The 14516-nt window shown below is 36.8% G+C and overlaps 1 protein-coding gene across 15 annotated transcripts in view; it reads left to right on the top strand.

The window, feature by feature from the left end:
• Positions 1-14516, top strand: part of TRERF1 (transcriptional regulating factor 1) — a 292412-nt gene that overhangs the window by 103404 nt on the left and 174492 nt on the right. For 13 of the 15 annotated variants that reach the window (XM_074236954.1, XM_074236962.1, XM_074236961.1 and 10 more), the window contains exon 2: positions 7627-7677. The gene's annotated coding sequence lies outside the window, so the exon portion shown is untranslated. Of the gene's footprint in view, positions 1-769; positions 3954-7626; positions 7678-14516 lie in introns of those variants that run through there. The other 2 variants (XM_074236955.1, XM_074236951.1) reach the window with 1 other exon arrangement.

Here is a 14516-nt window from a genome sequence, read left to right as displayed (position 1 = left end):
TCTTTCTTTTTTTTCTTTTTTGAGGAGGATTCTTTTTATGCCCAAAGCCCTTGCCCATAGTAAGAGCTTAATAAATGCTTAAATTGAATTGAGGGTGAAAGAACAGAAGCCAGTGTTTTAGAGCAGCCCCCATTTACTTATAGTTGGTGGGGGGTAGGGGTAGAGATCAGGAAAGACTTGGTGTAGATAGAGAATAGATTGAGACTTGGAAACTGCCAAGGTATCCAACAACTAATATTGTTGTTGTTGAGTTGCTTCAGGGGTGGCTGACTCTCCTTGACCTAATTTGGGGTTTTCTTGGCGAAGACACTAGAGTGGTTGCTATTTCCTTCTCCTGCTCATTTTACAGATGAGGAAACTGAGGCAAGCAGGGTTTTTAAAAAAAAGTGTCTTATGCACATATGTGTGTTCCTTTGGCCCCACCTCCACCCCTACCCCCTCCTCAACCTCTTCACACTCCAGCAAAATATTTACTAGTGCATCTTTTAGCATGCAACTCAAGGTTTCTTCCCCTTGGGAGCTTAAGGGCCTATTTGAGCCCTGCTTGGAAGACAGATAAGCAAGTACTCAATGACATTCTAGTATTTGTGAGGCATTTGGGTTACCTGTAGGAAAATTTGGGTAGTTCTGAGCAACTGAGGTAGTCATATATATGTGTGAGAGATATATATATATATATATATATATATATATATGCATATATATATGTATATATATATATGCATATATATATATATATATGTAAAATGTATTTTTTTAAACCACTCTTCCTATCTACTTAGTTTGCTTTTTATGGGTGTGTTGTGTGTGTGTTTAAATCTTATCTGACTCATTTAAATCTCTTGCAGTTGTATGGTTTTGTTTTTAAAGTTTGTCACAAACTTCCTGTTTGGGGCCTGTTTCAAGGTTTGAAGCATTTGCATTTTTAAACCTTTGGTATCCTGAGAGCTCAAAGCCTCTTTATTTTACTTAGTGTCTGACTTCTGAATCTCAGCTCCAGGTTACTTTTCTTATTTGATGACAATGATGATAATGAAGAAAAAGATTTTAAGGCTTTGCCATGAAAGCATTGCTATTATCTTAGTATATTCTCATAAGCAACCAATAGTCTAATCTATAAACTCAGTGAGAGCAGGATCCCAGTCTTCGATCAAAAAACACTTTATTAGGCATTTACTGAGTGTCAGATACTGTGATGATAAAAAAAAGACATTTATTAAGTGCCTACTTGTGCCAAAGTTTGAGGATACAAATAGAAAAATTGAGAGCAGTTCTTAGTTTGAAAGGAATTAATTTTCTTTTTGGAGGAGACAGCACATGAAAGAAAGTTCAGCTATAGAGACTATAGTTCTTGTCCTTTGTTATTGAAGAAGGCCAAAATGACATCACTGTTTTTGAGGCAAATTTACTGTGTACAATGGTGAGAGATGACTGGGTGACTGATCAGACCAATATGATCTTGGGATGCTCTACCACAGGTTGTACACAAATAGTCCATATGTACACCTAGGTCACGTTTCCTTTGAACTGATGTCTTCCTTGTGGAGTGAATATATTTTTAAAATTTTAATTGATATTTTGTTTTTCCAAATATATGTTATGAAAGTTTTTCAACATTTATCCTTATGCATTTTTATTTTTTAAAATTACATAATTTTCTTCCATTCTCCCTTCCCACCCCCTCCCCTCAGCAGTGAACAATTAGTTGAATGTTGTACGTACACATGTATTGTTAAACAGGTTTACAGATTAATCATTTTTGGTGCAAGGGATTAGGATTAAGGGAAAGAAGTATGTAAGAGTAATTTTTAAAAAAAGTGAACATAGGGTTCATCAGATTCTGAAGGGTTTTTTGATTTTGTTTTGTTTTTCTTCCTTTGCATGGGGATAGCATTGTCCATAGCTGATTTAACAGGATTGCGCTAGCACTCTGAACTGCTGAGAGAAGCTATATTCATCAAGGTTGATCAATTCACGATGTTGTTGTTAGTGTATAGAATGTTCTCTTGGTTCTGCTCCCTTTGGAGTGAATATATTTAGAGATTATGGAGAAAGGCTCAGAGTCTTTAGTTTACTTTAGTGCCTTAGATAGGACATATAGAGACACTGCAGATAGTTAACCTCTGATGGTTTCCATTTCACTAGAGTTGGTTACTTCCATCTAATCCAAACTGTAGGAATAGCCAAGGCAGCTTGATTCTGGACATCTTAGGGTGGGAGGTAGAGGTGATCAGTGTCTCCAAGGTGAAGAAGTTCGCTTTAGGGTCTTATTTGTGCATTTGAATATGTGTATAGAAAGTTAATAGTAGAATAATAAAGGACAGCTAGATGGCTCAACGGATAGACCTTTGGATTTAGGGTCAGGAAGACTTGAATTCAAATTTGGCCTCAGATGCTTACTAGTTGGTACTGCTGGGCAAGTCACTTTTCCCTATTTACTTCAATTTCCTATCTGTGAAAGGAGAAGAAAATGGCAAGCCACTTGACCATCTTTGCGAGAATACTCCAAATGGGATTACAAAAAATCAGCCTGAAAAACAATATTTAAGAAAGTTATGAGAGAATGTTAGTAATACAGATTACACTTAAAAGAATATTGGGTGGGGCGGCTAGGTGGCACAGTGGATAAAGCTCTGGCCCTGGAGTCAGGAGTACCTGGGTTCAAATCTGGTCTCAGACACTTAATAATTACCTAGCTGTGTGGCCTCCTACAAGCCACTTTAACTACATTTGCCTTGCAAAAAAAAAAAAAAGTATTAGGAAGGGTGGCTAGGTGGTGCAGTGGATAGAGCACTGGCCCTGGAGTCAGGAGCACCTGAGTTCAAATCCAGTCTCAGATACTTAACTGTGTGGCCTTGGGCAAGCCATTTAACCCCATTGACTTGCAAAAAAAAAAACCCCTTAAAAAAAGAGTATTGAAAGTATATTCTTTTTTTTTTCTTTGGAAGATCAGAACTACTAGATTAAACTTTGAAGGAAGTGGAGTGTGTGAGTATGGCTTTTTTTAAGGGATGGGTGAGGGAAAGCAATTCTTAGACTAGTCTGAATGGAAGTGGTGAGTTAATTTACATAGGAAATTTGATTAGAAAGAGATTTGGGGCACCTTGGAAAGGGCCTTGGATACCACTTGTAACCCTTAAGCACAGGGATTGTGTAGCCATCATAGGGTTTTAAACAGGTAAGTGACATAATACAGGGAATAATGAAAGTATCTGATTTATTTAGCAGTTTAAGAGGACATATGCCCGTTCATTTAGTCATCACATCAACTCTGCTAGGCATGGTGGGTCTCATTTGATTATCACAGCCACCTGACCACTACTTTAGACATTATTTACCTCCGTTTTACAAATTTGGAAACTGAGGTTCAGTGCTGTTAGGGTAGTTAGGTAGTAGCCACATGTGATATCGTTAGCAGATCTCAGAGACTGGAAATGGCATGCCTTTATAGTGTCACTGTAACATTGTCCTGCAAGCACATCCTAACATTTCTACCTACTTATATGAACTTTGGGCAAATTATTTAATCTTGGGGATGGGGGAGCTGAGTTTGTAAAATGAGGGAATTGGACTCAGTGATCTCTAAGAATTTCTTCTAGCCCTAAATTTACAGCAATAATATAAATCATCATAGTAATTATAATTAGCAGTTATAATAATACATAATAATTTGCAGAGTGCTTTACTCATAATCAATGTTATCTCATTTTCTTCTCACAACAGCTCTGGAAGATAGGTATGGTGTCTCCATTGTGACAATGATGCTGAGGTGATAATGATGATGATGATGGATATCTAAAAGTCATTTTGTAATAATCCCATTTAAATATTATAATTGGACCCAGTCATCATATTTCAAACTCCATTCTATCATTCAGCTGAACACCAAAGACACAAATTATATACCTACCCAGGGATTACCCCAGCTGGTTGCTAGTCCTTGAACCAGAGTGGTAAGGATGGGTGGGGCTGTGCAGTCTGATCACACAGCTTCCCAGAATGAGACTTCTGACCATGTCACTCCCCTAATTGATAAACTTCCTCTTGTAAGATCAAATACAAACTCTTCCGTTTGTCATTTAAAACCTATTACTCTTTGGCTCCAATGCTTTCACAATCTCTTCAGTTCATCTCGTGCTTTTTAGTAGGCAGTGTTCCCAACTCCCTTCCCTACTCCTTTTCTTGGAATTCACTCCTACTCCACCTGTACCTCTTAAAACCTCTAACTTCCTTTAAAACTATGCAAGCACCTTTTATAAGACCTTTCTTATTTCCCTTTTTCCTTCCCAGTTCCCCCTATGTTTATTTTGTCTATACTTATAGGCATATGTTTTGTCTTCTGCAATAGTCTATGATAGGCTAAGACTCTTAATTTTTGTCTTTGTATCATTAGGATGACTGGCACATAGTTGATGATTAATAAATAATTTTTGATTTATTTATTACTCTGCTTTTCTCTTATCACAGTGACTAGCATATAATTAGTGATCATAAATGATTGTTGATTGATTATTCTATTATATTTATAGCATTGCTTCTGTAGAAGTAACTTTCCCTCTTCCCTTTCCCTCTACCCCCATCTCCTTTCCCTCTCAGTATTATTTCTCCTCATCTCCACTTTTCATGGAACTAATTAATGCTATTAAGTTGAGCATGCCTGATGTTTAGTTAGGGATAGTTATTTGGCAGAAGGGTACAATATGGATTAGAATAGAGGAGAGACTAGAGCTAGGGACACCAGTCTCGAGGCAATTATTATAAGAGCATAAACAGGAATCTGGAAAGAAAAATGCCTAGACCTGGAAGACTTCTGGGAGTTGGGAGTGAAGGAGAAAAGAGGAGCAAAAGATGAGTTAATTAAATTAGCATCATCCAACTAAGGTTTTTTTTAATTGACTCTTATGTTCAAGGTTATGAACTGTAGAGATGACATATGGATGAGATACTAAAGATGCAAATATATAAAAGGCCACAGTCCCTTCCTCTCAAGTAGTTAACATTCTAATGTGGTGATACTACCTCTAATATAAAGCAGACAGTACTTGAATGCAAAGAAAAGTCCCATATAGGATGAGAATGGGAGAGAAAAAGTTAAGAGCCTAGGTAAGTGGTAGATATTGCCAGAAATAGGGTACCAAATATAGTTGAATGACTTATAGTTAAGTTCATGGGTACATGGCTAGCTGGTAAATGTCTCAGAAGTGTAATTCGAACCCAGCTCTTCCTGCTTCTCAAGTGTAGCTCTCTTTCCAGGAGCTTGATAGTGGAGATAAGGAGAAAACTGAAACCTCCTAAGAGGGTGAAAAGGACAAAGATTAGGGAGGTTGGGAACATTCGGGCAATTTGACTTGCTTCAGTTTTGACTCTGTATATTATTAAAACAAATAAACTTTTGGGCTTCTCTATGGATGTTGATGACTAATTTCACTTCCATGCCATGATTAACCTGGCTTGAAATATAACTGGTATCTAGATATAGCACATTACTCAATGGATAATACTTGTGGTTAAAAACCAATCATTTGTTGTTTTGCACAGTAACTCCAACAGTAGTCCTCTTTGTTTGATGGCAACATGATCTAGTTGATGTTAATTCTTATGTTTGTTGCTATTAATAGTTTCTTTTTCTGGTTTCGAATCTATTGTTCTAGAACTGGAATCTGGAAGACCTGAGTTCAAATCCAGCCTCAAAACATTTATTAACTGTGTTCAATATATGTCTTTGTTTTTACCTGTAAACTAGAGGTAAATGATAGTACCTATATCCCAGTGTTGTGAGGATCAAATGAGATGATAATTTTAGAGTATTTGCTTCATGGTAGGTGATAAATAAGCTGTGAGGGGTGGCTAGATGGTACAATATAATGCCTCTGGAGTCAGGAAGACCTGAATCCAGTTATGGCCTCAGATACTTACTAATTGTGTGATTCCTGGGAATGTCATTTTGCCCTGTTTGCCTCAGTTACCTCATCTGTTAAATGGGCTAGTGAAGGAAATGGTAAACCACTCCAGTAACTTTGCCAAAAAAAACCCCAAAATGGGGTCACGAAGAGTTGGACACAGCTGAAATGACTAAACAAAATATAACTGCCAGATTATTATTATTATTATTATTATTGAATGTGTGAAATGAACAATTTAAGGCTGCAGCCAAAATCCAATGTATATATTAAAAACTTTTTTTTAGTAGTTCCACCCATTGGGGAATGAGGAATAGCTTTGAACCTTTGTATCATGGAGGCTTGTGAGTTCCAAAAATAGTGTCCAAGATGACTTGCATTGAGTAGGGAATGACAATACTTAATAAATATTTATTCATTGAATGACTTAAAGTAAAAGGTTTCCCATCCCCCCCATTAGAAAAAAATACACATTGTGACAACTTGGTTCTAATACTGGTTTAACAGACTTGGAATTTTACTGTTGAATGGGACCTTAGAAAACATTTAATCCAATCCATACATGGACAACAGTTCTGTCTATGTAATCCTTTCACTGAAACCACCAAGTCTTTGCTTGGATTGCTCCAGAGTCCATTCCCAACCTGACTCAGAGTAGTCATCTTTCTCCATTTCATGAAAATATTTGGTTTGCTCTCCTTAGGGCCATCATAGCAAGGTGACCTGGTGGTGGTGGTAGGGTCTGTCATATATCTTGTATGTTCATAGCTATCTGCATATTGTTTCCCCCAACAGACTGTGAATTTGAAGGTGAGGGATAATGTTTTCACCTCTTTGTATTATAAGTGTATTTCCAGAACATTGCTTAGGCCAGAGAAATCTTAGTCCTTTAGCATGTGCTCTCATTATTAACATTTTAAAAGACAAAAGTGGATCCTGTAATCTCATCTCATCTCATCTCATAGCTGTTTCTTCCAGTGATAGCAATTGTAACTCAACCATGCCTGTCCAATTCTGTATGATTCTTTGTCCATACCTAACAGGAGTCTCTCCACTTAAATATGATTCAAGAGATGAAATCTATGTTGGAGAACTTAAACTGTCATCCCTTTCTCTTTCATGTGATCATATATCACCATATGTGACCTATACATATATCTTTAATTTCTTTGAGGCCATATTTTACTCTGGACCTCCTCATTGATTAATAGAATCATATGTTTTGAACTAGAGGAAATATTAAAAGCCAACCTAATTTAGTCTACCAGAGTTTAAGTAACTTACCAAGATTATTATGTTGCTTTTGAGTGTCTGAGACATTTTTTGTACTTCTCTCTTCCTTATTTTAGGAAGCAGCTTGTGGGCTTAGTGGATAACTGAAGTTAAAAAAACCCAAGTTGAAATCCAGATACTTACAGCTGTGTGACCCTGGGAAAGCTACTTAACTTTTGTTTACCTTAATCCTCTAGAGAAAAGATACTTCAGTATCTTTGCCAAGAAAACCCCATGGATAGTATGGTTCATAGGGCATAGGGTCATCAAGAGTTGGACATGACTGAAAACAGCTGTCTACTCTGTCTCCTACCTGCTTCTAGGTTCTGTGTTGCTGCCTACTTTAACTCACCATGCACCTCTTTGTTGCCCTCTGTGTGATTCTCATTTTCAGTTCATGATTTTTATGTGATGTTTCAAAATTCCCCTAAAATATTTTTCGTTTTTTGCACAGATGCTGTCTGGGCAGGAGTCTTAGAAGCTGATCTGCACACTCCTCAAACAGGTAATTTTTTTGGATTTCTTTGTGTCCCTTCCATTCAAGTACTCTGTGAAAGGAGTATAGCTATAGCTATAGTTCTATTGGTGGCTAAAGAAATTTTATTTTTTGTTTTCTGTGATTCTGGTGTTTTGAACTCAAGTCAAAAATAGAAGAACAGGTGACACAGTGGTCATGGAAACCTGTGGGCTTCTGCTTTAAGATAGGGATGCTCAAGTATTTTTGTGTGTTCCTCTAGGGGAATAAGTAAGGGGAGGGACATTCTGTCCTGCTTCTCTTGTCTCAGGAAGAAGTGGAGACAAGTCTGCCCCTTTTATCACCAAAGAACTTGACTCCTAGCCTGTGCTCATGTTAGTTATGAATGGTATGGTGGGAAGAATCCTCTGTCTCAAATCAAAGGACCTGTTTCTGTCATTTCATCCATATGTGACTTTGGGCAAGTCACTTAACCATTTGTTATCATTTGTACATTGAGGATTGGAAATGAATGACCTTTGTGGTCCCTTCAATTCTATTACTTGGTTTTCTCAAGAAAAATTAGGAATTGATCTGCCTTTGTGGATGAGACTGTCTAGTTAAGTTTTTCTCTCCACCCCCCAACACCCTCTATTATTATAGTTATAAAGATATAAATTCATACTTCTGAGTTTGTAATTGAACTACCCCTAAATTTTACCCCACTTTTATTATCCATACTATGTTTCCCCAGGTGTGTTCTTTATTCCATCTAGGTTAGCTTCCTCACTGTCCCCTGAATACACCATGTTTGTTGTGATCTCTAATTTCTTTGAACACCATACGTGTTATTATCTGCAAATGTTTGAGAATGCACTATTTTTGTCTAAATTATTTTCCTTCAAATTTCTTTTTATCCAAGTTCTACTTTTCTTTTTGAAAAATGTTCATTTTCAGTTCCAAATTCTCTTCTTCCCTTCCTTCCCTCACTTCCTCATTGAGAAGGCAAGAGATATGATACTCATTATACATATGATGTCATGCAAAGCGTATTTCCACTTTTGCCATATAGGAAAAAAAAGCCAGAAAAATAAAGACTTTGAAAAAATATATTCCAGTTTTCAATCAGAGTTCTCTAGTTCTTTCTCTGGAGTTAGATAACAGTTTTTATTGTTAGTCCTTTGGCATTGTCTAGTGAGATTTTAAAGGGAGTTTGGGATGTCTGGGGTACAGCCATCATTTTTGGAGGAGACCATAGCACAGGGCAGCTTCTGCCCATACCCCCTGACTTTACTAGTTATAGACAGAATGGCTACTGAGCTGAATGAAACTCTGGGCAGATTCATTAGTGCATTCTTAGTTAATATGGGATGTAGGAAGGTTGTTTTGCACTTCTCTTGTTTCTCCTGTAGAACTCTCCTAGGACTATATTGCCTGCCACCCCTAATTATGACTCCTTCCTGAGGCTGTGGAGAACAAGAATTAAGTGGCATCTAAATTGATTTTCATATTTTAAACAAAAAACCTATTTATACTATAGTGTGATTTTCTTTACTAATTGTGTTATAGAATGCTGAGTTGAGGGTCCTTCAGAGATGAGCTAATTCTGCCTTTTTCAGAGTGTGAATAAATATAATAATTATTACTCTTGGTAGCAAGGGTGCATGTTGTTGGCATGGTTTGCCACTTGTGCCTTTTTTTTTGGCACGTACTGTACATTTTCTCTCTTCTTCCCCTCTCCCCCACCCCAATCATCAGTTGTTGGGTATGAAAGAGATTCTAGAGATCATCTCTCAGAAAATTTGTCCCTCTTTTATGCAGTTGAAGAAATTGAGGCACAGAAAATTATTTTTTGCCCAGGGTCTTCCAGGTAATGTGACAGTTTTGGGATTTGAATGTAGGTAGGTCTTCTGTTACATCTAGTTGCCCTCACTATTACATTTAGCTCTACCCCTTTAACTTCTGCCTAAATTAGTTTTTTTTTCAATGTTGAAGGCAAATTACTTACATTATACTATAAGGGGTTTTTCTGTTTTGTATACCCATATAAAAAGTGATTTTTGAAATATTTTTTCACTAGAAGTTTACATAATTATATTTGCTTCTTCTTCTATTCACATATTTCTAGAATGAGCTTATGAGACCCAGTAAGGAATATGAGATGTGGATATCCATTCCCTACTTTTTTTTTTCATTCTCTACTTTTAAGAAGTTTATAGTTTAGTTGGGCAGATGAGGTATACTTGTGAAACAGTCACCAAAAGTGTAAAGTGGGCAATGATTCAGCGGCAAAGTGAATGAGTGTTTGAGAGTATAGTGTGTTCCTGACTAATTTAAGTGGTGAGTGGTGATGGAAAGGCAGATCATTCTCAATGAATGAAGACTCTGAACCTTAAATCATTTGACTAGAAATCATCTAGTTTCATGTTGTAATTAATAGATAAGATGTTTTAAATAATCTGTCAAGTGGGATTTGGCATCTATTTGCAGGCAACTGTTGTTTTTTTTAAATCCTATAGTCTCTGTTTTGGTTTTAATTCTTATTAGCAAGAATCTTTGATAAGTATATCAGGGATCAAAGACACATAAACTTAGAATTAGGAAAGTTGGAATGATAAGGTTTTTTTTTGGGTTGTTTTTTGCATCTGGTTCTGTGATTTTATCAGATGTGAACAACTTCTGGTGTGTAAAAACTTTTTCTTACCAATGCAGATCAGAGATTTGTCTGAAGTTGATTGTCTTTGACAAAGCTGGGGACAGTTTGGAGGATGGGCTGTGTATATTTGATAGTGGCTTGCCTGTATATAATAGCTAATGAGTGTTCAAAGTGAGAACCTACCAGGTCTTCCTGACTTCAAGATTGGACTCCTGTCCACTGTACCAAAGGTGTCAAATGCAAATAGAAATGGATCTCTATGAGTTGCATATTCTCTTAGGATACTACAAATTAATATCATTTGGGCTGAATATTCCCTTAGAATACTACAAATTAACATTATTCAGAAGACTGCAAATTAGTATTGTCTATGTTATATTTTATTTCTCCTTATTTTGTTAAACATTTCTAAGTTAAATTTAATCAAGGTGGGACCCACTTGGAAGGTTGGCCAGCCTGAAGTTGCCAAGAATTTGATGCCTCTGCAGAATATAAGAGTGCCTTTCCATTATTGGCCCAGGACTCAATTTTTTTTTTCCCCAGGACTCAATTTTGTGATATTTATTGTTGTTATTTGTCATGTGCTCTTGAAGAGGACCATGACATGTCAGGTGATGCCATGTCATGCAAGTGAATAGGATGTAAGTCTGGGGTGGGGGGCACCAGCATTATTCTTTCCTCTGGAGTCATCTGGTCCAGGGGCAAGATTCTATTGGTGCTGAATGGGGTCTTTTCATTGATAGCTCACTATGCTTGATAGTTAGATTACAATGATGTTTTATCAAATGTCCCCAAATATGTAGCAGTTTAATGTTTGTGTTTCTGAGTATGTGCACCATTGTGGACAGTAAATTAATCTTCATTGTAAAAAGATCTCTTGTCATTGATGATCCCTATTGATTAGAGATAATCAACAAGCATTTATTAAGAACTTATTATATGCCAGACAAACACTGTGGTACAGAAAGAGATTGACTGAAACAAATCACTTGTTTTGATTTAAGATCATAGGAACTTAGATTTTATTTTATTTTACTTTTTTAGTTTTTTTTTTTTTTTTTTGCAAGGCGATTGGGGTTAAGTGGCTTGCCCAAGGCCACACAGCTAGGTAATTATTAAGTGTCTGAGATTGGATTTGAACCCAGGCACTCCTGACTCCAAGGCCGATGCTTTATCCACTACGCCACCTAGCCGCCACCTAGCCGCCCCCCTGGAATTTAGATTTTAGACTGAAAGTTACCACTGAGATCGTTTCGTCCAACTGTCTCATATATAAGGGAACCAAATCCAGTAAGTTCATAAGATTTCTCACTTGAATTAGGTTCTCTTTAACAGAAGCATTTAAAAAAAAAATAGTGAAACTAACTTGAAAGCTAAAAAAAAAATACAACCCAACTACATTGTGGAGTGGATAGATTTTATCCATCGATTGAATAAATGGTTTTCTGAGACCATATATATGAATGTAATATCTTTGCAACAGTTTTATCACTAGGCTACATACAAAATATGTTGTTGCATTGGCTGGAGCTAGTGTTGCCAAGATGGAAGCCAGTGGGGAAACTGGCTTCCTCAGCTTGAGTTACAACACCACCCACACAGTAAACCCCAGGCCTTGTCATCATACTGGTGTCATCGAGGGATTATCTCAGTATGGTGAGCTGCATGTCGTCAATTTGCCAATCTTAGGTTTGAGGGTAGAATTTTGGAACTTCTACAATGACTGTCATTTTATGAGGCATAATTCCATGGATTCATGACACCATGTTCTTCTTATATCTCCACTTCTTCAGAGCCTGGTCCAGACCCTAGCTTTCATGGTTATGGTAGCTGACATGCTGTCCTATGGTTTCATATTTAAAACCAGGAGGAAGTGGTTTCACTAGTCACTCAGCCCTCCCTCCTTTCAATTATTATCATTATCATCATATCACTTGTATTTATAAAGTATTTACTTTATGGCAGACACCATCTTAAGCATTTTACAAATATTATCTCATTTCATCCTCACAATGCTTTTGGGAAGTCAGTATTGTTATTATTCCTATTTTACAGATGAGAAAAATGAGACAATCAGGTTAAATGACTCACTCAAGGTCCCAAAAGCTAGTAGGGATCCATGGCTGGATTAGAACTTGTCTTTGGGGCGGCTAGGTGGCATAGTGGATAAAGCACCGGCCCTGGAGTCAGGAATACCTGGGTTCAAATCCGGTCTCAGACACTTAATAATTACCTAGCTGTGTGGCCTTGGGCAAGCCACTTAACCCTGTTTGCCTTGCAAAAAAAAAACCCTGAAAAAAAAGAACTTGTGTCTTCTTGAGTCCAGGCCCATTGCTCTAACCACTGTAGCATAGAGCCACCTTGCTAATTAGTATCACATGTAAAGCTAAACCTGTTTTCTGTTCTATAAACACTCATATATATAAATTCTAATTTAGGTGACTTAGGCAAGTTACCCAACTTCCATGGTATAAAATGTAGGGGTTATACCTTCTTGCTTTAGTTGTGGGATTTTAAGTTTCTCTGATTTGAGCCAACTGTGAGCAAGACTTATTTTCCTGTTTCATTGTGTAATTGCTTCTCTTGTCTCATTTCTCTGCCCCCCCCTACTTCCTGTGACCAGTGGCATGTATGTGTGAGATGGGGGGTAGAAGATTACAGAGTTAAAGGTTTAATACTTGAAGAGACCTTAGGGATCACCTAGTCCAGTGCTTGCCTTTTACAGATGAGAATACTGAGGCCAAGCAGTTAAGATTTGCCCAAGGTCATACCACAAGTGGCAAAGCTGGTTGTTGAACATATCACTTGATTTCAAATTTAGCATATTTTCTATCATTCCATGCTCTGGCCTAGTATATTCCATGATAACATGGAATGAATTTTGTAGATTTTATTCTCATATCACCATTTTCTTCTTTGACATTTCCAACTGGATGTTCTGTTGATATCCTGAATACTTCATGACTAAACCAATTACTTTTCCTTCCAAATGCATCCTTCTTCTGAGCTTCCATTTTTGTCAAAGGCATCAGAATTCTTGGATTCTGGCAAAGGCAGAAATATTTTTCCATAGATGGACCTGAAGTCTTGGTGTCTTCCTTGATTCCTTCCAATATCCTCATCTGGGTGAATAAGTATCCTCATACAAATGATACATGTGTATGTATTTGGAGAGAGAAGAATATATATTTATAAGCATATATATGTATATGTATATATATCTGTATATTATATATTTTATATCTATATCCTTATATAAATTCTTCCTGTATGGGAATACTTATTCATACTCATCTCATATATTCAGTATCAATGCCAAGTCTTATTGTTTCTAAATCTACAACATCTCTTGTCTTCTTACCCTTCTTTTCTTTGTTAATGGAGCTAATTTCCTCATTCAGTCCCTCATCATTTCTCTCTAGGAATATTGCAACAACCCCCTTATTGACTTTGCTGCTTCAAGTCTCTCCCTATCCTTCAACTTATCTCTGAAATTATTTTCCTAAAACCCACATCTAACAATGTCCCTTTCCTACCTCAATAAAGTTCAGTGCCTCTATTTATTTCAGATCAAATATAAATTCCTTAATTTGGCATTTAAAATCATTCTTGATCTTTCCCCAACTGATTTTTCCTATATTATTTTATATATCCCCTTTAATATATACTGTATTCCAGCCAAACTGGATTTTTTTTTTGGTGAGACATTGGGGTTAAATGACTTGCCCAAGGTAATACAACTCATAAGGAAATTGGCTTTTTTGATATTCCTTATCACAGTACTCTATTTCTTCTCTCTGTATCTGGGATACTCCCCTTCCTCATTTCCATCTCTTAGAATATTCAGGTCAACCTTTACATGAAGCCTTTTTTGATCTCTTAAACTGGTAATCTTTTCCCAGATCACCATTTTTCTAGTTTGTTGTACAATTTATATTGTTTTCCCTTGGCTAGAGTTATCTTAAGGGCAAGGGATCATTCTGTTTTTGTTGTCATATGTTTATTTGCCTGTATTCCTATTGCCTGGCTAAGTACCATAGTGTCTGCTTGGCACATATTTTATGCTTAAGAAATGCTTATTGATTGATTTATTGATTGTCCAGTGTTTCTTCTGGATGGGTGCCTAACCTATATTCTACCTATTGACTGGGTGGTCCTTTCATTCAGTTACTTAGTCCACTGTTACTTATTTCATGAGGGATTCTGCTTGTTAGTGAGGCCTGGCTATCCTGGA

This window comes from Macrotis lagotis, chromosome 5 (assembly GCF_037893015.1).
Source record: "Macrotis lagotis isolate mMagLag1 chromosome 5, bilby.v1.9.chrom.fasta, whole genome shotgun sequence".
Taxonomy (NCBI): domain Eukaryota; kingdom Metazoa; phylum Chordata; class Mammalia; order Peramelemorphia; family Peramelidae; genus Macrotis; species Macrotis lagotis.
This window is presented reverse-complemented; position numbering and strand designations above follow the sequence as displayed.